This window comes from Mauremys reevesii, linkage group 4, assembly GCF_016161935.1.
Source record: "Mauremys reevesii isolate NIE-2019 linkage group 4, ASM1616193v1, whole genome shotgun sequence".
Taxonomy (NCBI): Eukaryota; Metazoa; Chordata; order Testudines; family Geoemydidae; genus Mauremys; species Mauremys reevesii.
Genome location: NC_052626.1, coordinates 52,925,810 through 52,951,264, shown reverse-complemented (window position 1 = coordinate 52,951,264; position 25,455 = coordinate 52,925,810). Strand labels below are relative to the sequence as shown.

The following is a 25,455-nucleotide window of genomic DNA, read 5'->3' as shown; positions in this document are numbered from 1 at the left end:
CATCCATGCTTTCTGGAAGGCAATGGAAGTTTTTGTTTTCCATCACAGACAGAATTCGGTTTACCCTTGTCATATAGATATTTCTTGGGCAACAATGATTTCATTTCCTATACTAAGAGATCATGTGAATTATTTTTTTTTTCTAGCCCTTATTCCTATAAAACTCCCCTATCTGGTGGTCATTACTATAAGCTTTTAAAGGGCACCTATCATTGCGGTAACTGAAACATACACTGAGACAAGACACAAATGATCTTAATGAGATACATATGCACACACACAAAAAATAAAATAAAATAAAAACAAAAACACGCTGCCAACAGATTTTAATATGACCCAGTCTACTAAAGAATTAATTATTCAGGAAGGTCTGGATAATGAGGAAAATGCTAGCTTTTATTTACATCTTGTAGGGAAGCAATTAAAGAGCCGGTTACTGACATTGCCCAGCCTCCAGCGCCCACAACCTTCACCCTTTGGAATAATGTTTGACTATTCTGGATGAGCATAGAGTGTACAGTGAGCTGGAAATGGTAAGGAAAACCTTAAAGAAATATGGTGCTAGTTCATTTAGGGTTTGGCATGTAGTAACTAGCTGTCATACAAAAAATCAATGGGTGATAACTGGCAGCCAGTGCAAGAACCAGAGCACAGGTGTGATGTACTTTTATCAGTCCACCCACTCAGAAGGCTGGCAGGCATCCGACGAAGTGGGTATTCACCCACGAAAACTCATGCTCCAATACGTCTGTTAGTCTATAAGGTGCCACAGGACTCTTTTCTGCTTTTACAGATCCAGACTAACACGGCTACCCCTCTGATATTTAAATCCCTAAAAGTTGACTACATTTTTTAAAGTGTTTTCTTCTCAGAAAACCAATATATCTTCAAAATCTTAAGTGATATTGAAAACAAAAACAATGTAAACTATTGGAATTTTTTTAATACCTTTCTTCCATTTGGGGAGTACATATTGCTGCCACTAGTTAGCTTGCACTTCAATCCTTTCCAAAAATCTTTGGGAAAAACCTTAAGGTGAAACTCAAAACAAATCAACTTATTTCCCATCAGCAAACATTTCACTATGGATAATTTTTGCAAATTCTTTCTCTGGTTTGATCTCCATTAGATAGTGCCACATATTCACTGCTATAGTTAATTATCGGTAGGATATAGAAGTCCAGAGACATACTTTGAGCATGGACGGAACACTTTGCACAGAGCAATTCCCAAGGCCAGCCAATCCTTACAGTTTACACAAAGTCATGGCAAGAAAATCCATTAGGTGTGTACCTTGCACTTTTCAGGGGATTTCCTGATGTCAATATTTACACAGTGCCAACAAGCTATTTGCAGTACACTTTACTGTGTTTACTTATATCCAAAGCATCTCTTCTTGCATCCGAAGAAGTGGGTATTCACCCACGAAAGCTCATGCTGCAAAACGTCTGTTAGTCTATAAGGTGCCACAGGATTCTTTGTTGCTTTTACAGATCCAGACTAACACGGCTACCCCTCTGATATCTGCCAGTGAATTCACCTGAACATGCACCAAATGTTGCCTTTACGGCTTAATAACCTGGAGATAAAACACAGTGACAGCAGAAGATGGTTCTCTCTCACCTACGTATAGTTGCTTTTAAGCCACTAGTAATTCAATATTTATGTTCTGGGAATGCCAATTACATTTATCATCTAAGTAAAAAAAAAGTGACAAAACTCATGCGCTTCATGAAATACCATATTATACAACTCTTCAAATAAACTTCAGGAATAAGATTAGATTTAAAATACAGAGAACAGCACAGAATTAGAGGGAGAAACAGAAAAATGGTTAGCTTCCACACCATGACCATTTCTTAAACACCTACTTAACGGCACGATATTGGATTCGTTCCCTTTGTTAGCATCATTTATCAATTCTCCTCAATACTTGGTATTTGCACTAATATAGCACCAAAAATCACTATGACCAATAGTATAAACCAGACATGGTATTATGAAATATCAGGATACATTAATACACCTCTACTCCGATATAACACTGTCCTCGGGAGCCAAAAAATTCGTACTGCGTTATAGGTGAAACCGCGTTATATCGAACTTGCTTTGATCCGCCGGAGTGCGCATCCCTGCCCCCCGAGAGTGCTGCTTTACCACATTATATCCAAATTCATGTTATATCGGGTGAGAGGTGTACTGCAAAGTTAATTACTAATACAGAGTTTCTTTTAAAAGAAAGACAATATCACTCCTACACTGAAATCATCAAGGACTAAGTGTAAGGGGATGTCTACACAGCAATCAAAGTTGTGTCTGCAGCTCTCATAGGCATACCTGCCATAGCTCTGAACAAGTTAGCAGGGCTAAAAATAGCAGTGAAGACATGACGGCACAGATATTAGTGCAACTAGCAACATGAGCACATATCCAGGATTTTGGGCGGGCCACATTAAAGCCTGTGCTGCTACATCTTCATTGTTATTTTTAGCTCTGTTAGCTAAAGCAAAGCTAGCATGGGTAAGCCTATACAAGCGGCAATCACACCTTCGACTGCAGTGTAGACATACCCACAGACCACGGGAACATATTTATGTCTGCTATGGTACCAGTACAGAGTTAATAGAGAAGATGCAAAATTATATTTATCTACAGGCTCATAGATAGATTTTATTAATGATAAAAAAAAGAGTGCCGTGGGTCCTCAAGATATCTAATTATGCATGGTTATGATCTTTAGGCAGCATTTTTGAATGGCAACATTAATTTTTTTTCTTACTGTATTTTACGCACGAGTACAAGAGGATTGTGTTGTTATACAGCCTTGTACTGTTATACAGATTTTTCCCCCACACACACACCGCAACTCCCTGGCCACTCTCCCTTTCAGGAATCTCAGCCAGACTTGCACTAATGACTAATAGCTTATTGGGTTGCATCAGTTTCCTGCTAGAAAACAAACATTGGCTTGATAAACATAAAAGTCTACAGCATCCTGCCACATAGAAGCATGAATCCTTATTTCAACCCATGGTTCAGTACATCCTAAGGTAAAGAGTAATCTCTAATTTCTTTTGGATTTAAGAGATGTCTTTGCAGAAAATGTTTGACCACCATACATAGTTCATTTAGTTTATAAATAAAAACTTACTAGAACTGCATTTCAGACTCTAGTGGAGACAAAATCACAGTGCTTTTTGGAGACTCTACTATTCAGCAAGTACAGCAATCTCCCTATTATCCTGCAAACTTTCCAACTCCATAACCCAAACTTTCCCAATCCCTTGCAGGATTTCACAGACTCCACGCCCTTCAACTCCAGGAGTCTTCCTGTTGTACCGGGAATTTAGTAGTGCACAGATACCAATGTTAACATTTTTCAAGAAAGAGTTCTCCAGCTACACAGAGTGGTTGTGGCTGCTTTGGCTACAGGGTTTGTAGGGTTGCTGTTTGGTTTTTTTGTATTTATAACCTCTATACAAGTGGGTCTAAACCTTTTTCACTTGGGATTACAAACTGGCCTACTTATCATCACAATTTAAAATATCAAGAAAGGGGTAGGTTCAAGGAGTGGCAGTGTGGTTTTGGGGGGCAAAGCTGAAGAAAGAGGGGCAAAGAAAAGGCGGAAGCAAGAGAAAAGCTTAATTTTTCCTTTCACTGCTGCTATGTGTTTGTTTTCTGGATCCTTAAATGCCACTCACTGGGCACTCCCCACAATCCATCAATTAAATGTGCTCACGGGTTACGAAACTGTGTTCTATACTGCATACTGCAGCATTGCAACTGTGAGATAAAGATGTTTGCCACAATGCCTCAATATGGAAGCATGTGAAACCCCATCATAATATTCATAGAATCATAGACTATCAGGATTGGAAGGGACCTCAGGAGGTCATCTAGTCCAACCTCCTGCTCAAAGCAGGACCAATCCCCAGACAGATTTTTGCCCCAGATCCCTAAGTGGCCCCCTCAAGGATTGAACTCCCAACTCTGGGTTTAGCAGGCCAATACTCAAACCACTGAGCTACCCACCCCCTTCAATGAATGTAAGTGTATAAGTAAGAGCACAGTTGTGAAAGCTCCTAAAAGGTTCAGAGATTAGGATGTTTATCAACCCCTAGACTCATTAATCAGACTGATCTAATCCTAGAAATTTTCACTCCTATGCAGCCTGCCTCCTCACAGCAGTGTTTACAGGACATCTTACTTCTCTCAATCTGTTCCTAGCCCCACGCCACAAGAGCTCCCACTGGGGTTCTATTAGTTCTGCCATGCCGCTTCAAGTTAGGTCATTATCTCAACCACCTCTCCTATTCAGCCTTCTCCCAGTTTAAAAGGTGGAAACTGGATGCTGCAGATACCTCAGGCTGACAGATCTGAGGAAGATGCCTTCTCCTAAACCACAGAATCTCCCACTGCTTTGTCTGGGGGCAGTGAACCTACATACCATCCCTTGCTCAGGGCTGTGCCATAAAGCTCAATCTAGCCATTCACTGTTTGAGTCAAAAATAGTATTCATTACTCAAAGGAATAAATAGGAAACATATTATTTAATATTCTTTTTATACAGACTTTTTAAAGAATTGGAATTTACCTAATATAATGGTGAAAGCTCCTAGAATATAGATTCATGGATGTTAATTAGCAGATCCTTTGTCTGAAACTATGCCAGCAAACTGACTTCCTAAGAAAATAGCAGAAAATGTTTTCTCTTTTTGAGAAAGACACCAGGACCATCATAGATTATGTTTATATTAAAATATTGTTACATTTTGGGGGTTTTTTTCCTCATAAAAAAGCCCTGACTTTTCAATGAAAGAGTACGCACACACTTCAATTTCAGCTGCTGATTTAAAGTTGCTTTTACAGTTTTCCTTTAAGTACGTTTAACAAATTTCAGCTGCCAAAAATCTGCAGCTAAAGATCCATCATGTGACATTTTGCACAATTAATTTTAGATATGTAGGTTATTAACTCCAGGCATTAGGGTTTTCTAAATTTCTTTGTATGAATGTCATTATTCTGGATGAATAATCATAAATAATGCTTGGGAGTTGAAAGCCTTTGGCTATTTAAGCTTTCTAAATCTATCTTTTCAATCTGTCTCAGAAAGGGTATACTGTATAAACAGTTCCTTCATTTGAGGATATCCTTATGACAAAACTTAAAAGCTTAGTTCTCAAACAATTCATTAGTCCACTCATGGAAATCAGCTCTTACCATGATTATGTGGTTCTAGATACAGCTTTTTAGTGAAAAAACAGAACACGATAGTGTTCTATTGTACCAAAATTATTATCCATGGAAAGCATGTAATACTTACTTCATCTGCTAAAAAAGTCTACGTTGTAACTTCCCTTCCATCTGATACTGCCTCCAGTAAGGCAAAATTTGAGAAGACAGGACTAATGTACATGACTAGATTCTTAATAAGTTTTTCTAATATCCATCTAGACTCAAGAGATGAAACTGCCTTAGGAATCTTATTTGACAAAAATGTCTCAAGACATACTGTAATTTCACCCTCTCTTCAATGTCTCAGGATGTTAAGACAATCACTCACATATACAAACTGAAAATATACTCATATTTAGTCCAATCAAGCCCTTTCCCTATCCAAAATTTTAGGGTAAGAGAGTGAAACTTGTACTAAGTGACAAGAGATACACGAATATATGATTGTTTAACAGAACAGGTCTTCTAAGTAAGATTGAACATGAACTTGTTAGATTTTGGGGATACTTCTGGGCACTATCTTAGGACAGGACAAGCCTGTGAAGCAAGGGTAGACTCTTGTGCAGGTTTACTGTGCTTCATCTGTCCAAGAGGAAGTTGGTTACAAGAAGATGATCTGGTAGTCTGGCATATGAGTTCAACTGGGAAAAGTTACTTAGGTGGGATAACTGTATCCATAAAGGAGCTAGAGCTGAAGCCAGAGTCCAAGCCAGGTGTTTGATCTGTGTGGTAGAGAGAAATTAAACTCAGATTTCAGAGCAGATGGGCTTTTCCTCAAGTATCATGGTTTAAACATTTGAGATCCAATATAGCTGACATACCACCATTTCTATATGGAACTACAGATAGAATAGAGAGCAATACACTTCTGAGAAAACATAATATATAACTGACTCTCCCAGTGAAGCAGGGCCAGTTGTACAGGTACTTAGAGATTAGTCCAAGGAGGATTTTAGTGTAACAGGCTAGACATAGGAATGGAACAAAACCTCACAAAAATGTTAATTCTTTCTTTGCTCTCTCCTTTATTACATCAGCCATCCTCTCTGTTTTTGATCAGGGAAGCGTGTTCACATTATGACCAGGCCAGGTGGGTCCTAGGACCACACAAAAGGCTTGAAGTAACTGGGATGGGGAGAGGGGATGAGAACGAAAAGTTTAATGCTCTTTGGTGTGAATGTAGAACTTTGGGGAACTGCTGACAAGGCAGACCTTGTACTAACACCTTGGATCTTTTCTTCATTGATAAAAAGAGTTCATTTTTTACCTTGGGGTAACTTATATGCATAAGCTACCCTGAGATAAAAACACATCAAGGACAGTTTTACTGCTAAGTAAACTATAGCCCCACCTGGGGTTAACCTTGCCTGCTTTACTTAGCAGTAAAACTGAAGTGCCTTGTCATTACTGTGTTTTTTACCTCAGGATAGCTCACACACTTAAGTTACACCAAGGTATAACCACACCTCTTTTAGTAGTGGAGACAAGCAGCAACCCAACTGTGGAACCCAACTGTGAAAATGTCAGACCGACATTCCCATAAGAGAATGACATTTTCAAGGAAGTACTGAGAACATACATTTGCATGTGTTTAGGCTTTAGACAGCATTAATTTAAAAGTAAACAAATGCTAAAGGTAAATGTTGGATGGATTGAAATAGACTTTGCTTTTCCATATTCAAGGCAGCCTAAGGCAATTTACTAAGGAAAGAGCAGAGCAGGAACTTTCCAGACAATTCAAACAACCAGTATGCACTAAAGTAGGGGTTCTCAGACTTCATTGCACTGAGACCCCCTTCTGACAACAAAAATGACTACACGATCCCGAGGACTGAAGTCTGAGCCTGCCCAAGCCCCACCGCCTGAGGAGGGAGAGCTAAAGCCAAAGTCCCATTGCCCTGGGAGAGGGGCCAAAGGCCAAGGGCTTCAGCCCCAGGCAGGGGTTTGTAACCTGAACCCTGCCACCCATGGCTGAATCTCTTGGATTTGGACTTCAGCCCCAGGCAGTGAGGCTCAGACTTGGGCTTCGGCCCTAGGCCCCAACAAGTCTAATGCCAGCCCCGGCAACCCCATTAAAATGAGGTTATCACCACTTTGGGGTCCTGACCCAGTCTCAGAACAGCTGCACTAAAGCAAGAGCTCACAGATGTCTTTGCTCAAGAGAGGTCAGGGATAGAACAGTAGAACGAACATAGAAGGAATGGTGGCAATACTTAAATATGTATCCACCCTAGTATTAGGCTGAGACAAAGGCTCTTAGGAGCTCATTCATGTTAAAAAGTATGCATAGTTTGTATCTTTATCCACTCTGTCAGTAGCGGATCTAACGCTTCCTATAGTTACATACATTCGGATTCATTATTGTAAGGCCAAAACACGAGGGGAAAGGACAAGAGACTGTCTAGTAGTTAAGGCACTAGACTGGGACTCAGCAGATCTGGGTTCAATTCCTGGCTCCACCACAGTCTTCCTATGTGAATTGATGTCAGACAGGCTACTTAATTTCTCTGTTCCTCAGATCCTGTTATAACGTGAACTGGCTGCTTAAGTGCTGGTGTTGCTGCTGGAGCTTGTCATAGGTCTCACCCCCACTTGGAGCTGTCGGGTTCACAAGATGGGGACCTGCATGGATCCTTCTAAACTTAAATCCTAGTTTAGATCTGGTAAAAGCTGCCACCACCCAATAATGTACGTGTATTGGGACAGTCCTTCCCCAAAATCCTTGGGGATCCCAAGAGCCCCAAATCCATGGAGTTCTTACACCTAGGAGAAATAAACCATTCCCCCCTTCTTCTCTCCCCCGTCCCTTTTCCTAGGAGAGATACCGGGATCCAACTACAGAGGGATGCCTCCCTCCTCCCCTTTCCCTGAGAATACCCAAGGAAAGGAGCCTCTCTTTGCCCTTTATGCCAGAAGCTGATTTCAGCCCAGAGACTTTCTGTTGAATGCTTCCCCCAGTCTCTCAGCCCTTGTCCTCCAAGAAAACCTACACAACACCTTGAAAATACAAGCCTGGGAGCTTAAACTCATAACTCTGCTAGACACTAAAAAGCATGAATTTAATAAAGACCCTTATTGCAATAATCTGTAAACAACTAACTCCCTTTTTTCCCCGTATGACTGCACAGGTGTTAATGGGGCACTTCACCTTGAAAGGTATCTTACAATATGTGATAATTACTTATGCTAAACAATCTGTCCACCTTGTATTTAGTTGTAACACCCTAAGTACCTTTCCCAGTCCTAAAGAAGAGCTCTGTGTAAACTTTTTCCTTTGACCAACAAAAGTTGGTGAAATAAAAGGCATTACCTCACCCCCTTGTCTTTCTTAATTAGGCAAGACACACACAATTTTTCCCCAAACACTTGTTTGTGGTTCCCCCATGAACTCTTTGTGGCTTCCCAAGGGAACCATTGCTCACAATTTGTGAAGCACTACTCTATACAATTTTTTTTTTTAAAGGTGAAGCAATGCACAATTAGAATCTGACCCTTTTTTGATGGAAGGCTGGAGGAGTGGAGGACAGAGAATCATCATCTGCAGAAGGAAATTTGATAATGTAATCCTGCCTTGTTCCTTCACTACTGAATTGACTTGCAAAAGATATACAATGTCACAAATAGAGATTTTCCAAGTTCAAGAGAGTGTGTTATTAATGTTTAAGGCAACAACAAAAGGTAATCTAGCAGGTGAAAATGTTGCATATAGCATTCAAATTTAACTAGGCATTCCTTTGCCATATATTTTTTCCCATTTGCTGTTCTGTATTCAAGAATACTCATTAATGCAAAGCTCAAAAGAGCAGATCTGTGACAGAAGCTTGTTTCCCTTAGTTTCTTTAACATGCAGCTTGATAGAAGGTAAAAACAAAGCTCTAAAATGAAGTCTATCAGAAAAGACTACAAGAGAGAGAGAGAGAGAAAAGGCGATAGATACAAGCAGGTTCAAAAGCCTATCTTTAAATAGGAAAATTATTATTTAATAATGTGACAATACAGTATCTGAGACACAACCACCTTCTACAGTGCAGCTGAAGAAAACAATACAAAGTTATTCATCTGATAAAAGATTAGGTTTGAAGTTCAACAATTTGTGACACCACATATCCAGTATTGTAAATAGAGCTCCCCGCCATCTGAAAAGCTTGATACAAGAGACACTGCCTCAGCAAAAGTATACCACAATGCATAATTGGGTCTTCTATTGGGTCTTTTAAGCACCACAGTAAACACAATTTCACAGCAGGAAGTTAGCCATCAAAACAGGTAATTTTACTCTCTTTTTGTGTATGGTTCCTACACTCTAACACCAAATGTTATTTGGAAGTTTCTCTCTCGGCACACTGCCATAATTTTGCCACACAGATGGCAAACACCAACCTTCCGATAACTAACTTGATGAATTAACATTTCCCAAAGATAGCATGACATTCAAGGGGACACTTAAGCCTGACATTAAACTCCATATCGGTATCTGCTTTGAGTGAGAAGGATGTAACCACAGCTCTACTCCAGTAGAATGGATTCTACTTAACCCCAAAATTTTCTGCAAACGTATTCCCTGAGCCTACCTAGCAATTAACTCTAAACTGCACTATAAGACGATCGTGCAGTCTCCATCATCTGCTGGACTGAGATGGACTGGAAAGGAACTTTGCAATACCCATTCCAGCGACAACTCCCAGTTGTGTTGAGATAACCCTCCATTAGTGGTGTTCAGCTCCCTTATTCTGATATAGAGGATCTCCCTCTCCTGGACATTGGCCTAGCAAAAGTAGTCAGGAGAAAACATGGGAGAACAGCTGAGCCAGCGACTTAGATTCTACCTGCTTGGGAGGTGGGGGGAGTCCCATGGGTGAGCGAGTTAAGATTCTTTCTTTTAAAACCCTTAAACAAAGGAATTTCTCCACCATATTCTTTCGTTATGGCTACACTAGAGAGCTTAGAGCGGCACAGCTGCACCGATGCAGCAGCGTTGCTGCAAGCTCTCTAGTTGCTGCAAGCACTCTAAGCTCATGGGAGAGAGTTCGCCCATCAACTAAATTAATCCTCCCTCAAAGAGCAGTAATAGTTATGTCGGCAGGAGAAGCTTTCCCGCCGACATAGCTCTGTCCACAGCAGCGCTTATGTCAATGTACTTATGTCACTCAGGGCAGTGGCTTATTCACACCCCTGAGCGACATAAGTTATACCGACATAACCGGTCATGGAGACAGCCTTCGCTGTCAAATTCTAGGTCCCTAATATTCTCAACATTTTGGATATCAGGGACACCCTTCATACCTTTTCTTCATATAGACATACATTGAGAATAACCTTATAATTTCCTTTGTGCCAAATGGAACAAAATCATGTAAATATGGCTAGTTCCCATAACTTGGTCACCCATGCCGCTCGGGTTTGTGTACGAGAACTTTAATATACAGAAGTTTTGTTATCCAGCATATTGGGGAAATGGGGGGTACCAGTTAGTCAAAAATTCTGGCTAACTAAGAGTTATACTTACCAATGGAATACCAACTTTCAAAGAATTAGAATACAATAAAATGAATAAAATATAAAATAGTATACAGGTACTCACGAATCCAGTAGCAGTACTGCACTGCAGAGTGGCTGGTTCCTTGAAGCACTTAGGTGTATACAGATAAAGTTTTCTATACAGTAGGTTATCTTATGACACTACATATCACTATGGGCAGTGCATGGCGTATACCTAGATCACTACAAATATACTTAACACTAAAACTATACTGAACATAATTTAATTGGGAGATATCAGAAATGCTGTTAATAGAGCTTTCTGGTTCATAAAGTGCTGGATAACACTGCTTTTACTGTATTAATGCTCTTCGTGTTTCAAAACAATACCTGTTCTGACTGTTGGGGACCAAAAAACACCACACCCCTCAGATCATCTGAGTGAAGTGCAAGATCCATTTTTTCACCTTTCCCAACTAGTTTAAAGCCAGCTTCTGAATCCAGGAGACTGGAACTCCTTCTACATAAGTGATTATTTTAGGAAAAAGTAAAGGGGTCACAGCTACAATAATATTGCTGAATCCAGTATTTAGATTTTGAAACATTCTGTTGCACTGAAGACTACTTGAAGAGTCTAGTCAGACAAATAGTAATTACAATCCAAGCTGAAAGAGTGGTCAGGAACCCCAAAAGCTGTTTTCCTGTCTAATAATTTCCTCAATTAGAAACAAATGAATATGAAAGCCAAGGTATCTTTCATTCTTTGGACAAAGAAGGGACAGGATTATATAAATTAGCTACTAACACCAGCTTCTTCAAACCTGTGTGTCTAAAGTGGCACCAAAATCCACTGCTAGTCACCTAAATAAATGACCGATTTTTCTAGAGGTGCTGAGCAACACCGCTTTCATTACACTTAATGAAAGCTGCAGGTGTTGAGCACCTCTAGGAAACAGGCGACATATTTAAGTGATGTACCTCAGGCATCCAATTTTGATCTAAACTCATGTGTATTGAGGTGTGGGGGAGGGCACGAGAGAAATATATGGTATAAAGCAATTGCAGACTATCCTTGGGGAAGGATGTAAAACCTTTGTGAAGAGAAAAAACTCACTAATATCAATAGCACTGGATGAAACAAACATACGCAGCCAGAGGGAATCTACTGTTTCAAAATAAATTACATTCGTTTTTTTCAGGATGAGATCAATACATGTAGCCTGCTAAAAAGAAATTCAATTTTAACTGTATAAAAAAAGAAAAACAAGATCAATATGGAGGTCAAGAAACACAAGTCAGACTGCAAACAAAAAGCAACTACACCCTCTAACACCACAAGCTGACCATGTGCAAAGTTTTCAGAAAGTGACTGAAGCTTGGTTTACACTAGAAAATTTGCTCTGCATAACTACATTGCTCAGGGGTATAAAAAAAATCCATAATCCTGAGGGTTATAGTTAAGCAGGCCTAAATTCCCATGTAGACAGTGCTAGGTCAACGGAAGAATTCTTCTGCCGACCTAACTGCTGGCTCTTGGAGAATGGATAACCTATGGGAGAATCCATCCCATCAACGTATGTAGTGTCTACACTGAAGCTCTGTAGCAGAGCAGCTGTGTTGTAATGGTTTAAATGTAGACAAGCCAATAGGCTTCAAAGTCACAATTTCAAACGGTATTTAGGATCTTAAATCCCATTGACTTCCAATGAAATTAATTAGAGGTCTAACTTCTTTCAAAAATTGGATTTAGGTGCTTTTGAAAATGTTACCCTATATCAAATGGTGAAAACTAAGCCACATGTGTAAAGAAAGAGGTTTGGTTATGAATTTTATTGAAGTACCAAAACAAAAAAAGAGTACATATGGTAATAGGCAGATGAATAAATGATTTAATTACATTTAGAGGACTTAAAATAGATAACAGTCTCAACAAGATTAACACAGAAGCTAAATTCTCAGAGCTCAGACAGCAAACCTAGCTGTGAAGAGATTATTCATGACATTGCTGTCCATCATCCAAACTACAATGTGGTGTATGTTTCTGCATAGCAACATTAGCAACTGCTTCAGTTTCACCTAGCTCTGAGGTAGGGGTGACTTGGAGGACTGATAATGGCATGTGGAACCTCTCATAGTTGGGCAAGTGGTATGAAACCACCCATGTTAAGTAGTGATCTGAAAATAAATCGCTGTTCTCAGATGCTCATTTTGATGGCCTATGTGAAGCAAGTCAGTCTTAGTCCAGTTCCTTGTGTATACGCATGTAGCCATTATCTTTGGCATTCCTGCTGGTAGGCTCTTAAGAGCCAAGGAGCAGATTGGACAGGAAAATGACCTGCCCTCCAAGCCCTAGTAATAGCCTCCTTAACATCATTAGACACAACTGGGGCAAAGATGGTAAACTTGTCTGCACTGTGACTGTCATATGTATTTGCTCCTTATTTAAAAAAAAAAAGTCCGTTTTCAGTGCTGCCACAATGGAGCATCTTTCAGAAGCAATTATATAATGGAAATATTAAAAACATTTCCACAAAGGCACTAAGTTCTTCAGCAGCTACATGGTTAAGGATTAGTCAAAAGGAGGATAACTTAATAGAAACTCACTGATGGTAACAATTTAAAGGATTAGTAAAGACAAATCTCAGTCATGCACAATAAATTTTATATCTATTTTCCTTACATTTACATTGTATCGGTTTTTAAGTTTTAATTCACTTCACACATGAAAGTGAAAATAAATATCTGAAGCACAGGAATAGGACAAACTTTGCACAGTCTTAACACAAGAAAGTTGGCAACGTTCATTGTTTGGAGAAGAAATGGTATTCACACACATGCTGCAAAAACAACAGGGGGTAGGAATGGAATAAATAGCATGCAACACACCTGCTAGCAAATGGTTTTTTTCCTAGGATTTATTAACATCTCCCCATAAACTGCAAGGAAGTGTAGTGCTTATTCAAGTCCTATGCAGTCTCCTTCAGCTTCAAAAAGTAAGACACTGGCAATGGACCTAACAGACATGGATCCTGGAACCTACAAAGAGCCTATTTTCAACACACAATGAAACTTTACAACTATCCCTTCACCTAGCTCTAAGAATCCTATGACATCATTTCCTTGACTTTGATTAACTTTAAATATTTCAGAATGTTTTCCATAAAACTTCCTCAAGGAAAACAATGTCTCAAGTAAGAAACAGACACCTTAAGACACAATGATGATTGAGAAGACAAAAATTGAAACATTTAAGTGTGTATTCTTCACTTGCAAATTCCAATTTTCAATTATTATTTGTATTTTGATAGTGGCTAGATGCCCTCAGTCAGGACAGAGACCCCTTGGGCTGCGTGCCATCCTGACACACAGGAAGAAGAGAGAATCCCTGTCCAGAGTAGCTTGCAATCCAAAGAGACAAGCAACAGAGATAAAGGTGGGGAGCTGCAGAGGGGAGCAGAATGTGGCATACAAAGTGGGCAGAGACTGGAACAATTTTTTATTTTTTTTACCCAAGACAAACAACATATTAAGGTTAAGGGAGAACAGAGGGTATATGTATTATTATACACATACCATATATCTCTAGTTATGCTGGTAGGTGTAAATGGCAGCCATTAATCACAAACCTGGTAAAAGTCTCTGAGCGTACGAAGCTCACTTCATTCAGGCTAACAGAGGGAGCAATTAAATGAATCATTGAATCATAGAATACCAGGGTCAGACGGGACCTCAGGAGATCATCTGGTCCAGCCACCTGCTCAAAGCAGGACCATTCCCCAACTAAATCATCCCAGCAAGGGCTTTGTCAAGCCTGACCTTAAAAACCTCTAAGGAAGAAGATTCCACCACCCCCCTAGGTAACCCATTCCAGTGCTTCACCACCCTCCTAGTGAAAAAGTTTTTCTTACTATCCAACCTAAACTTCCCCCACTGCAACTTGGGACCATTACTCCTTGTTCTGTCAATGTGCCTTTGTTTAGTGATAGATGAAACAGGCAACCACCCAAGGCACAGGCCAGCATTGCAAGGACTGAGCAGAAACTAGCCATGTGGGTGGAGGGATTTCCCTAGAGACTGAATGCAACTGTGTGCATGAGGAAGAGAAAGGAACCAGAAAATGAAGAGAGAACTAGCAGGCATTGAGAGCAGCAGTGATGCGTGGCCCTGAGAAGAATCCAAGAGACAAGAGCTTCTACTAAGCACAATACTCTCTGAAAAGGCAGACTTGGATTTCTGAACAAGAAAAGTATCAGAGGGTAGCCGTAGGGTGACCAGATGTCCCAATTTTATAGTCTTTTTCTTATCTAGGCTCCTATTACCCCCCACCCCCTGTCCTGATTTTTCACACTTGCTGTCTGGTCACCCTAGGTAGCCATGTTAGTCTGGATCTGTAAAAAGCAACAAAGAGTCCTGTGGCACCTTATAGACTAACAGATGTATTGGAGCATAAGCTTTTGTGGGTGAGTTTTTGTCACTTTGAACAAGAAAACTGCCTCATGGATTTGTGTAACTTCTCTGTAAACAAAACAGGTTTGCACCAAAGAAATACCAGGCTCTTATAATCAAATTCTCCTCCAAATGGAAACAAACCCTCAATGCCTGCATATTGGCTAACCAGTCAGGCTGCAAGAGGCATTTTATTATATATCTTATAGCACACACAAGGAAGAAATTAACATATCAACTATATCAATCTATCTATTAAAGGCTGGCCAATTTCTGGCAGCTACCTCAGCAAAGGTGAGTTTTCAGACAATTGCTGAAGAAAAGAGTTGTGACCTTATGATTGGTTAAGGGAGGAGATTTCATTCCACAAGCAAGAAACAGTATGGAAGGAAGCACAGAAATATCTATAGGAGAAGTGGAGAAAATAAGTGCTCGAGATGGGTGCCATTGGTAGTGGAAGTGATAATGAAATGTGATCTTTATGCTGGTACTGTAACTGAATGGAGTGGGTCAGTGATAGTTATTGCAATTTGTAATGTAAAGTCCTGTCAAGTGAATGAGCTAGAGGTGTAAACAAATGTTATAATCAGTCATTATTTCCACACCTTTAAGGTTATAGTGGTTTTTACGTTTTGTTTTGCTTAGCTTAGTTTTTTTAATGGCAAAAACCTTAGTATTTTCATACAGATTATATACCACAGCAACCCTTAACTTCAAAGTATTTTGTATGGGAATAATAAACATTCCTTCCAGCAATGCTGTTCTGCAACATGAATGGTATTTGTGGTACTTGAAACATTTCAAGTGAAATGGAAGCCGCATTCGATAGCATTGTATGGGGAGCAGCAGCAAATTAAACTGCAACTTAAAAAAAATGTTGGATGGAGAAAAGGAGGACAAAAACAAAGCTTATGTTCAGAAATTCACATTTATACTTCAAAAAGTTGTTTCTGAATGCATTTAAAAGGGTTTAGTACAAGAGCAATCCTATGGTTAGAATAAACCACATAGCATTAGTACAGCATAATGGTCCTTGTCTTTGCAGGCTTTGGGTCAGAGGTTAGTAATCTGTGGCATTTGAAGCTATTTGTTCCTTCCCCTGTGAAGAAGTCTCTGAGATTTCGGAGCACAGAGATTTTAAAAGAAAACGAGAGAGAGAGTGTTATTTCAGCATTTCACTTAGGGTGAGGAGTTTACTCCTTGGGGGATTCTGGGGGATTGTGCGCTTGCAGAAAATGCCCCCCCAGCAGAATTTCTTGTGCTTCCCTGCAGAAAATAGCAAGGAAGCAAAGGGAAGCCATGGGTGGTGGTGGGGGCGAGAGCAGGAACATGGGTGCAGTTTTCAGGGGGAGACTGCCCCCTCAAAACAGAGGCAAGGCCTGGGGGGTGCCTATGGTGTTTGAGCCACTACTCCCCCCTCATTTCTGCAAGCACAGAGCTGCCCAGCTAAAGAACGGAGGCTGCATCTCAGGCTCTGCTGACTCTGCAACTGAACACCGCCTCCTGGGTTGTAGTGCCAGTCATGCTCCCCTTCTGTGTGCTGGGAGCCCTCCTGTTTTCTGTGTATCAGAGAGTGCCCGTGGTGGGGCTGGGTAAGGCGGGTGGGGGAAATGAGGGAAGCGGGCTAGGGGGAAGAGGCAGTGGGGAAGGAAGGGGGTGCAATAGGACAGGGGGAGTAGAATGTGGGAGGGAAGGGAGGAAGAAGAAAAGGGGATAGGGGAATCGCAGCAGAAAGTGGGAGCTCGGCATGTGGTGTCCCCTTGGCAACAGCTGGGGCTCCCTCGATAAGCAGGCCCACTGAACCTTCACCCTGACAAGCCCTACCCCTCTACACCTGGACCCCTCCAATGAGCCCCTTACACCCAGACTTCCACCCCATCGAGTCCCAACCAGATGCACCTGGACCTCCACCCCATTAAGTCCCACTCCCCCAGCACCCAGACCTCCACATTGAGCCCCCCACACCCAGACCACCTGCTGAGCCCCATCTTCCTAGACCCAGCCCCCCTCCCCCCCGGCCCCAACCACCATCACCTAGATCCCTTGCAGAGTCCCATTGCCCCGGAACCCCCCAATGAGCCCCTATATATCCAGATCTCCCACTGATCTGCCTGCACCCAGACTGCCCCACACAGAAACCTCTCACCCCACATTAAGCCTCTCCATACTTGAATCCTGCTGGGCTGAGCCTGCCCACCCACACCAGGTGCACCTGGCACAGAGAGGCAGGGCCCCAGGGTTTTTCTGGGGCAGGCCCAGGCCTTGCACTTTGTCTGGGTCAGGTGCAGCCTCACTGCTGAGTCCCTGTACTGGGGGACGTGGAGGCTTCAGGGTGATTTCCCACTTCAGTGCAGCTAGTGGCCTCTGCTCCCCACTGCCATGCCAGAGCCACATTTCTTGACAAATAAAATTTGCAGAACTTTAAAAATTTTGCACACAATATTTTAATCTTTTGGCACAGAATTCCCTCAGGAGTAGGAATTGCTCCAAGATAGATTATGAGAGTAATGGTAGAGAAGGAAATGGGGATGGTGTGTGACGTTGGCAATAAAATGATTTAGATAAAAAAGTCATATGAAAAAGTAGGATGTTCTCACATTCAACATTTTTCAGTGCACTACTACATGAAGAGGAGGAAGGAAAGCCAGCTACTTAGACCTTGTCTAGAGAAGAAAATTGTATCGGTTTAACTTCAAATGAGTTTTTATGCCAGTTTAGGGCATGGCTACACTTGCAAATGTAGAGCACTTTGAGTTAAACCAGCCTTCGTAGAGCGCAGTAGGGAAAGTGCTGCAGTCTGTCCACACTGACAGCTTCAAGCACATTGGCGTGGCCACATTTGCAGCACTTGCAGTGGCATTGGGAGCGGTGCATTATGGGCAGCTATCCCAGTATGCAAGTGACTTCAATGTGCTTTTCAAATGGTGGGTGGGGGTGGAGTGTGTTGTGTGTATGTGGGGGGGGGGGAAGAGGGGGCTGAAAGCATGTCAGCATGCTGCCTAGTAAATTCAGAGAGCAGCAGACCCCCTGCCCCCCACCTTTCTCTCTCTCACTCACTCACACACCCCGCATTCCACGTTAATGGTTGCTTTGTCTCGGAGCAGATAAGCAGCCGGTTGTCAAACAGAGCTTTCAAACAGCATATCCACATTCCTACAGCGAGTTCAAAACAATGAGAAGAATGGCCACTTGACTTAAGGGGATTATGGGATGTTTCCGGAGGCTGAACACCTCGTCTGCACTGGCACCGTGGCGCTCTAGCAGGGGCACAGCAAACATTATTCCATTCACGAGGTGGAGTACCAGCAGTGCTGTAGCTGTGGAGTCAGAGCGCTCTACATACCTTGCCAGTGTGGACGGGTAGTGAGCCAATGTGCCCGAGGCTCCTTTATTGTGCTATAACTCACAAGTGTAGTCAAGCCCTCTGTATAATCGGTGCAAACTCCTTTGAACACTTGACGTTGGCAATACAGTTAAGCATCATGCTTTATGAAACATGATTTCTTAAAGTATAAGGAGCATATTCCACACTCTCAGCACTTTATTCACACATTTCTTTAACAATAAGGCCAAACAAAAAAGTATTTTTAAAGAACTTTAGTTTAAGGTTATGTAAGATGAAGTCTACAAGACTCAAAGTTAGTCTGACTCACTTAGCATCTTGTCATTCTGTCTGGTGGTGTGAATGGGTGGTAAAGTAGTACAGATGGAATGTCTGTTTTTAACTTTGAATTTACTAACTTTTCTCTATGTCAAATCCTTTCCAACTCTTTTTATAAGAGCCCCATTTTCATCTTCTGTTTGTTCTACCTGCAGTCACTGCTTTTCTCCATTTCCCCTCTCTCTACTGCTTAATTGTTTTCTTTTCCATCTCCACAGTTAAATGGTATGTGGCTCCTCCATGCTTGTCAGTCCTGTCTGTTACAGCTCCATTTTAAGTGGGACCACTGCCCTGTTCAAAGGGTTAGTCCTGTTATCACCTTGTTAAAACCTGGGCTTGGTGTAGGGTAGGCTCTATCCAGAGCTGCAAGACTATTGTGTTTTTAAGATCCTGGGCATGAGTCATACCTCTGGGCTCAGGACTAGTCCAAACATGTCTCTGAATTTGGCTACACTTGCATTTCAAAGCGGCGCTGCGCAGCGCTAAGTGTAGTCAGCCCAGCGCGGGGCTGGAAGACCTCACTCTGCTGTCCGCACTCCTCCTTCTGGGGGGGGAACGACAGCGCTGGGAGCGCGCTCCCCAGCGCTGGGGCTTTGACTACACTGGCGCTTTTAGCGCAATTTGCAGCGCTGCAGAGTTTCACACCCTGCTGCAGCAAAACAGACATTTTGAAAGGTTCTTGCATTGCTGCCTGGTCTGATCAACCAGTCTGTGAAACTTTCTATACTTTTATTTTATTATTTTAGCTGCTGGCTCTGTCTCAGCACACAGACTCAAGCTAAACCTTGGTCTGCGTTTTAAAACCTCTCTCTTAAATCCCGTGGCACTCTGCCACTGAAAATAAGTTTGTGCTGCTGCTAAGTTCTGCTCCTGTGGGCTTTGCCTTGGACTGTTTTCAGCTCTATCCACTGCTGCAGTCACGGTAGTTTAGCATTATACTTTGTGTAAGTTAGTAGGGAATTTTTGTTGTGTGTTTTTTTTTGTGTAGTCTTGGTTAAGTTAGCTCATAGATAAGATTTTGCTGTGTTCTGTATAATTGTAATTGTCTGTCTTCCCACTGCAACCCCCCCCTTCTCTCTGTGTCTTTCTACCTTGTTACACTCTCTCTGCTGCTAGCTTGCAACCCTGTTGCTCTGTCTCACTAAGTTTAAATCTCTATTACTTTCTTCCTTTCTGTTCTACTACACACACACACATTTTTTTTTTACCTGGAATTGTGTGTTATTTAACACATTTTATCCATAACTGTTAGTTGGTTATATGCTGCTGTGACACACCTTTTTACATAAATCGCTTAGCTACCTGTTACATTCATACCAGTGTAACTAACTTTACCCACTATGTGTATCCCCTGTGTTGTGTACCCCACTATTGAAACCCCTTACTGTTTACCAAAAAGTTTATTTTGCATTGTTCCCCAAGATCCCATATGGACAGAGGAAGATCAGACAACCACCTACAATACCACACTTGCTGCAAGCAAAACAGCAGCCTGAGGCCCTAGAATGGGTCTAGCCCTGCTGATTCCAGCCTCCGGCCAGTCTGCACTAAGGCAGGAGAGCCAGCCGAATTCAGATCCCACCGCCTCTGGAGAGAGGTGGGAAGATATTAACAGAACTGGTGCAGAAGCTGTGCCAGTATCCATCATCAAGGGGTCCTGCCAACAAAACTGCGTTCACACTGCTGCTTGCGTCAGCAAAACTTTTGTATTTTGGAGGGAGGGGGGGTTAAGTGCCGGCGAAAGTCAAAAGTTTTGGCGACAACTGTGCAGTGTAGACATATCCTTAGGGGCTAGTCTTCACTAGCAACATTAAAGCGCTGGCTGCAGCAGCGCTTTAACGTGGCTGTGTAGTTGGGGCATAGAAAAAACTCTAAAAAACCACCTCCATCAGGGGAACAGCTCCCAGCGCTGGTGCACTGTCTACACTGGCACTTTGCAGTGCTCAGGGATTGTTTTTTCACACCGCTGAGCAAGAAAGTTGCAGCGCTGTAAAGTGCCAGCGTTCAAGCCCTTACTTTAGTATAATCAACACCCCTAAGCAACGTAAGTTATACTGACCTAAGCACCGGTGTGGACCACACTATGCCCATGGGAGTGCTTCTCCCGCCAACACAGCTACCATCGCTTGCAGCGGCAGGAGTTATTAAGCCAACAGCAACTTTGTAATACTGTTCCTAAATTACTGTTCTATTAGTTTCAATCCATTACAACTCCTTATACAGGGGTGGTCAACCTGTGGCTCTGGAGCCACATGCATCTCTTCAGAAGTTAATATGCGGCTCCTTGTATAGGCACCGACTCAGGGGTTGGAGCTACAGGCGTCAACTTTCCAATGTGCCAGGGAGGTGCTCACTGCTCAACCCCTGGCTCTGCCACCAGCCCTGCCCCCACTCCACCCCTTCCCACCCCCTCTCCTGAGCCTGCCATGCCCTCACTCCTCCCCCTCCCCCAGAGCCTCCTGCATGCCACGAAACAGCTAATCGGGAGATGCTGGGAGGGAGGGGAAGGTGCTGATCGGCAGGGCTGTCAGTGGATGGTAGAAGTTGGGAGCAGGGTGGGGGAGCTGATGGGGGGCTGCTGACGTATTACTGTGGCTCTTTGGCAATGTACATTGGTAAATTCTGGCTCCTTCTCAGGCTCAGGTTGGCCGCCCCTGCCTTATACCATCATAACCAATTCTTTCTAGCCTTCGATCCCAATACAGCAAAGCATTCAAGCATGCAGTTAAGCATGTGCTTGAAGTTAAACACAAATTTTAAAGGGTAATTTCTTGCTCCCTCTCTTTCAGCTTGTAACGTTTAACAGTTGACCTTCTCACCTGTCCTTCTCTTGGGAACCTATAGACATGGAGCAGAGAGGTTCTTTATATTTACCTGATTTTAAATACATTGTATAACTCACAAGCTACAATCTGAACAGTGAATATAGTATAACCATTACCATGACTGAGTTTCAGGTTTCTGTACATATAGGAACCTAGGACTTAACAGGGACTTCTTGTCCATGGAATATTGATTAGCATAATTTAACAAGTCACTTCGGCTGTGGCTACACTTAGCACTTCAAAGCGCTGCCGTGGCAGCGCTTTGAAGCGCTAAGTGTAGTCAAAGCGCCAGCGCTGGGAGAGAGCTCTCCCAGCGCTGTCCGTACTCCACCTCCCTGTGGGGAATAACGGACAGCGCTGGGAGCGCAGCGCTGGGGCTTTGACCACACTGGCGCTTTCCAGCGCCGCAATTTGCAGCGCTGGAGAGGGTGTGTTTTCACACCCTCCTGCAGCGCTGCAAATTTGTAAGTGTAGCCAAGCCCTTCATGTGGGCTGATTGTTTCAGTTTGCAAGTTAAGCACTCATTAAAAACAAGTTATCAAAATTACTTTATTATAGCACAAAGTAAACTAGCCTGTGGAAATGAGACCCACAAAAGCAGTAAGACATCTCATCCCTTACACATTTCACTATAATTTTAACATCCTTAGTTTTTATATATATGTATGTATCAATAAAAGTCAATCCGATTAATGAGAAGAACGAATTAATAAAGTACAAGTACACTAGAGTGTGGTAAACTTCACGGTGAATTTAAGTTTACTTCCCTGACTAGTTTGTTTTTTCTGACAATACAAATAATCCTAGTTTTCAACTTTTCCACCAGGATCATGTTCAATACAAGCAAATTCTTCCACAGCCATGTCTTCTACATATGGTAGGGGGAGGAGTGGCTTGGCCGAATTCAATGTTTTTTTTAATTTCGATGAATAGCTACATTCATTTTTAAGTGGCTTTTTTTATTTTTATCAATTTAAATTTTCACAGTTGTGGGAAATTGGGGAAGTTAGGCAGTACAGGGGAGTCAGACAATTATTTAATGACTATAGACGTTGATATTCAAAAAGTTAAAGCTTTAAAAAACACAAAAAAATTGTCAACATTGCATGTCAAAATATATAAAATACCTATCCTTAAACTCTAGTGAGTTCTCAAATCGGCATTGCTCTTGCTTTGCGTGTCTGTAAATTTCTATTACTAATTGATGGAAATATTTTATCATTTCTGTGTTTACATTAAAATCAATGTTTACCAACATTTACCAACTAAAATCTGATCCTTCAAACCTAAATATATAGTAACTTTTTTTGATGTCTGGTTGGCCCTTATGTGCACATACATAAGCACATATTATATATTTGCTAACCATGTTAACATATACACGTGTATATTATGCTTACATGCTCTAAAAGGAGAGTCATTAATAAGTTTTGCCTTTTTATACTTTGGTAATTTAAGTTAATTTGTATTGGAAAGAAATTATTCTGGAAAAGACAAACGAAGAAAAGCAGACTTCTCTGGACACGCTTCAAGTATGCCACTTGTTTACTGAGAAATTCAAATGATATTTTCCTAATATGAACACTGGTATTACTCCAGGTCCTGATAACTTCACAAAACTCAGCTCTTGCATATAGGGTTAGTGCATAGGAAAATCAGGCGTGAAAACTTTTTCTCCAGTCAAACCAAAAAACTTCAACTTTAATTTTAAACCATACTTTGAAGTGTTTACACAACTATATTCCTATTTATCTGCATATGTATTTCACTGTGATAATCCTAAATTATTCAGCATAGAAGTGCAATTCCTTCAACTCTTTAAAGATTGCAGGAGGGCGGGGATAGAGAAAAAATTAAAATGAAAACTAAGATCCTATGATATTAACAGCTGAAAAGAAAAATGCAACAGAGTCCACATTTCAGTCTTACAGCTTATATTCATATTTCAAGGTTGTTTTTTTTTTCCTTTGGCTGTCAGCCATATCATTTTAGCCAGAAGGTGGTATCAGTTCACCATGAGTTTGAAAACAAACAGTTTAAAAGTGTGTGTTAAGGGAAAATAATATGAAATCAGAATATTAAACAGATATGTTCTTGCTATATTTGTTGTTCAAATGGAGATATAAATAGTAAGAATAGATGCTTGGGCAAGAGACATCAATCTGATTAACATCTCCAAGCAACTTGCAGTCTCCTCCAGCTGCTCCCAGTTTTATAATGGTACACTAAAAACAAACAATTACAGAGACTATTCTCAACATAGCCTGAAAAGTAAGATGACATTATTACCCAAGACATACTCAAGAGTTCTGGGCAACTATTAAGTTATCTATTACTGTAATGCCTACAGTGCTCAAGTAGTAAATTTTTTTCTAAGGTATTGAATACAAAAACGGCAGTTCCACTATAACACTTTGGTTTAAAATAACAATCACTTCAGATCAAAGAATGTTCATAAAAAGGCAACAGCAAAAGCAAAAATCCACTCTATTTCATACCTTTCTATTTAAAGGATGTCAACTTAGTTCTGTTAAAGAGACAAAAGTCTTAAGTAAATCCATACATCTGGCTTAGTTTTTGCATTTCTTGCAACAGGGACAATGAAAAAAATCAGTTCATCACTTCTTTGCTGTTTAACATGCTGCAGAGGAATATTTGTTTAAAAAGCAAAATAAATGAAAATGGTGTTTTTTAAAATGTGGAATCATTTCTATTGGTCTTCAGTTTTATGAAAGCTTGTTTGGTTTTGTTTATTTGTGTCAAGGCTGATTCCCCACTCTAGCACTTCGAATGCAGAAGGTGGGGGCCCACAAGGATTCTAAAATTAACACTGGCTGCTCCAGGTTTGTATTAAACTCCCAAGGTTACAGCTTTTCTCTGATCTTGGACTGGTAGATGCTGCCACCACCCAAGTGCAGAACCCCTTTGAGAACCCAGAAATGCGCACTTGGGACTTCCTTCCTGTGGGTACCCTCAAGCCCTTTCTCACCCACCCACCCACCCAGGGAAGAGCTTGGGGGGGGGGGGGGGGAGAGAGAGGAGGAAATCAGCTGTTGCCACCAGCTAATTAAACAACATGTGCACAAACCTCTTAAGACACAAAAATCCAATTCTGTTCTTTAAAAAAAAAAAAAAAAAGTAAATGTTATTAATAAAAAAGAAAATACATCTGGGAATTAAGGTTTTTGCTAGATTAAAAAAAACCTACAAGGATTAAGCATCAAGAATAGCGTTCTTGAAGTCCAGTTTTAAGGTTACAAGCAAAACAAAAGCACCTAGGGTTAGCACGGAGGAATCCACAAGCCATAAAGAAATAAAAGGGACAAACCTAATTGCGTCTTCATAGACATTTCCTGATCTACTTACATATCTCGGGTTTTAGATGAGTAGTTTGTAGGTATGATACTGATGATTTTTCATACCTGGCCCAAGCTTCTCACAGCATAACTGCTTCCTGTCTGCCTCTCCCCGAGAGCAGACAGACAGACAAAAGGGAGTCTTTGTACAATTTTAAGAAGTTCTAGCCTTCCCATTGGCACTTTTGGCCAGGTGCCCACTCACTTACTTTTACCTATGCATAACAGTGCGACTTTTTAACCCTTTATAGGTAGACCAATTAGATAGCAGCTATTAAGAGATATTTTATAGCTACTGGTAGCGCCCCCCCCCTTCATTTATGACAATTTGTTTTAACAAAATTCAAATGTGGGCAGAAATGTAAAGTGTTCCTTCAGGGATTTACGAATAGTTAATAACTCTTCTTTGTCTCCATACAAAGAAGTCTGTCCTCTTTTGGATAGTTGCAATGAT

The 25,455-nt window shown here is 41.3% G+C and overlaps 1 protein-coding gene across 4 annotated transcripts in view; it reads right to left on the bottom strand.

Moving 5' to 3' along the window:
* The window catches only part of STXBP6 (syntaxin binding protein 6), a 234,877-nt gene that overhangs the window by 145,157 nt on the left and 64,265 nt on the right, over positions 1-25,455 (bottom strand). The window lies entirely within an intron of this gene.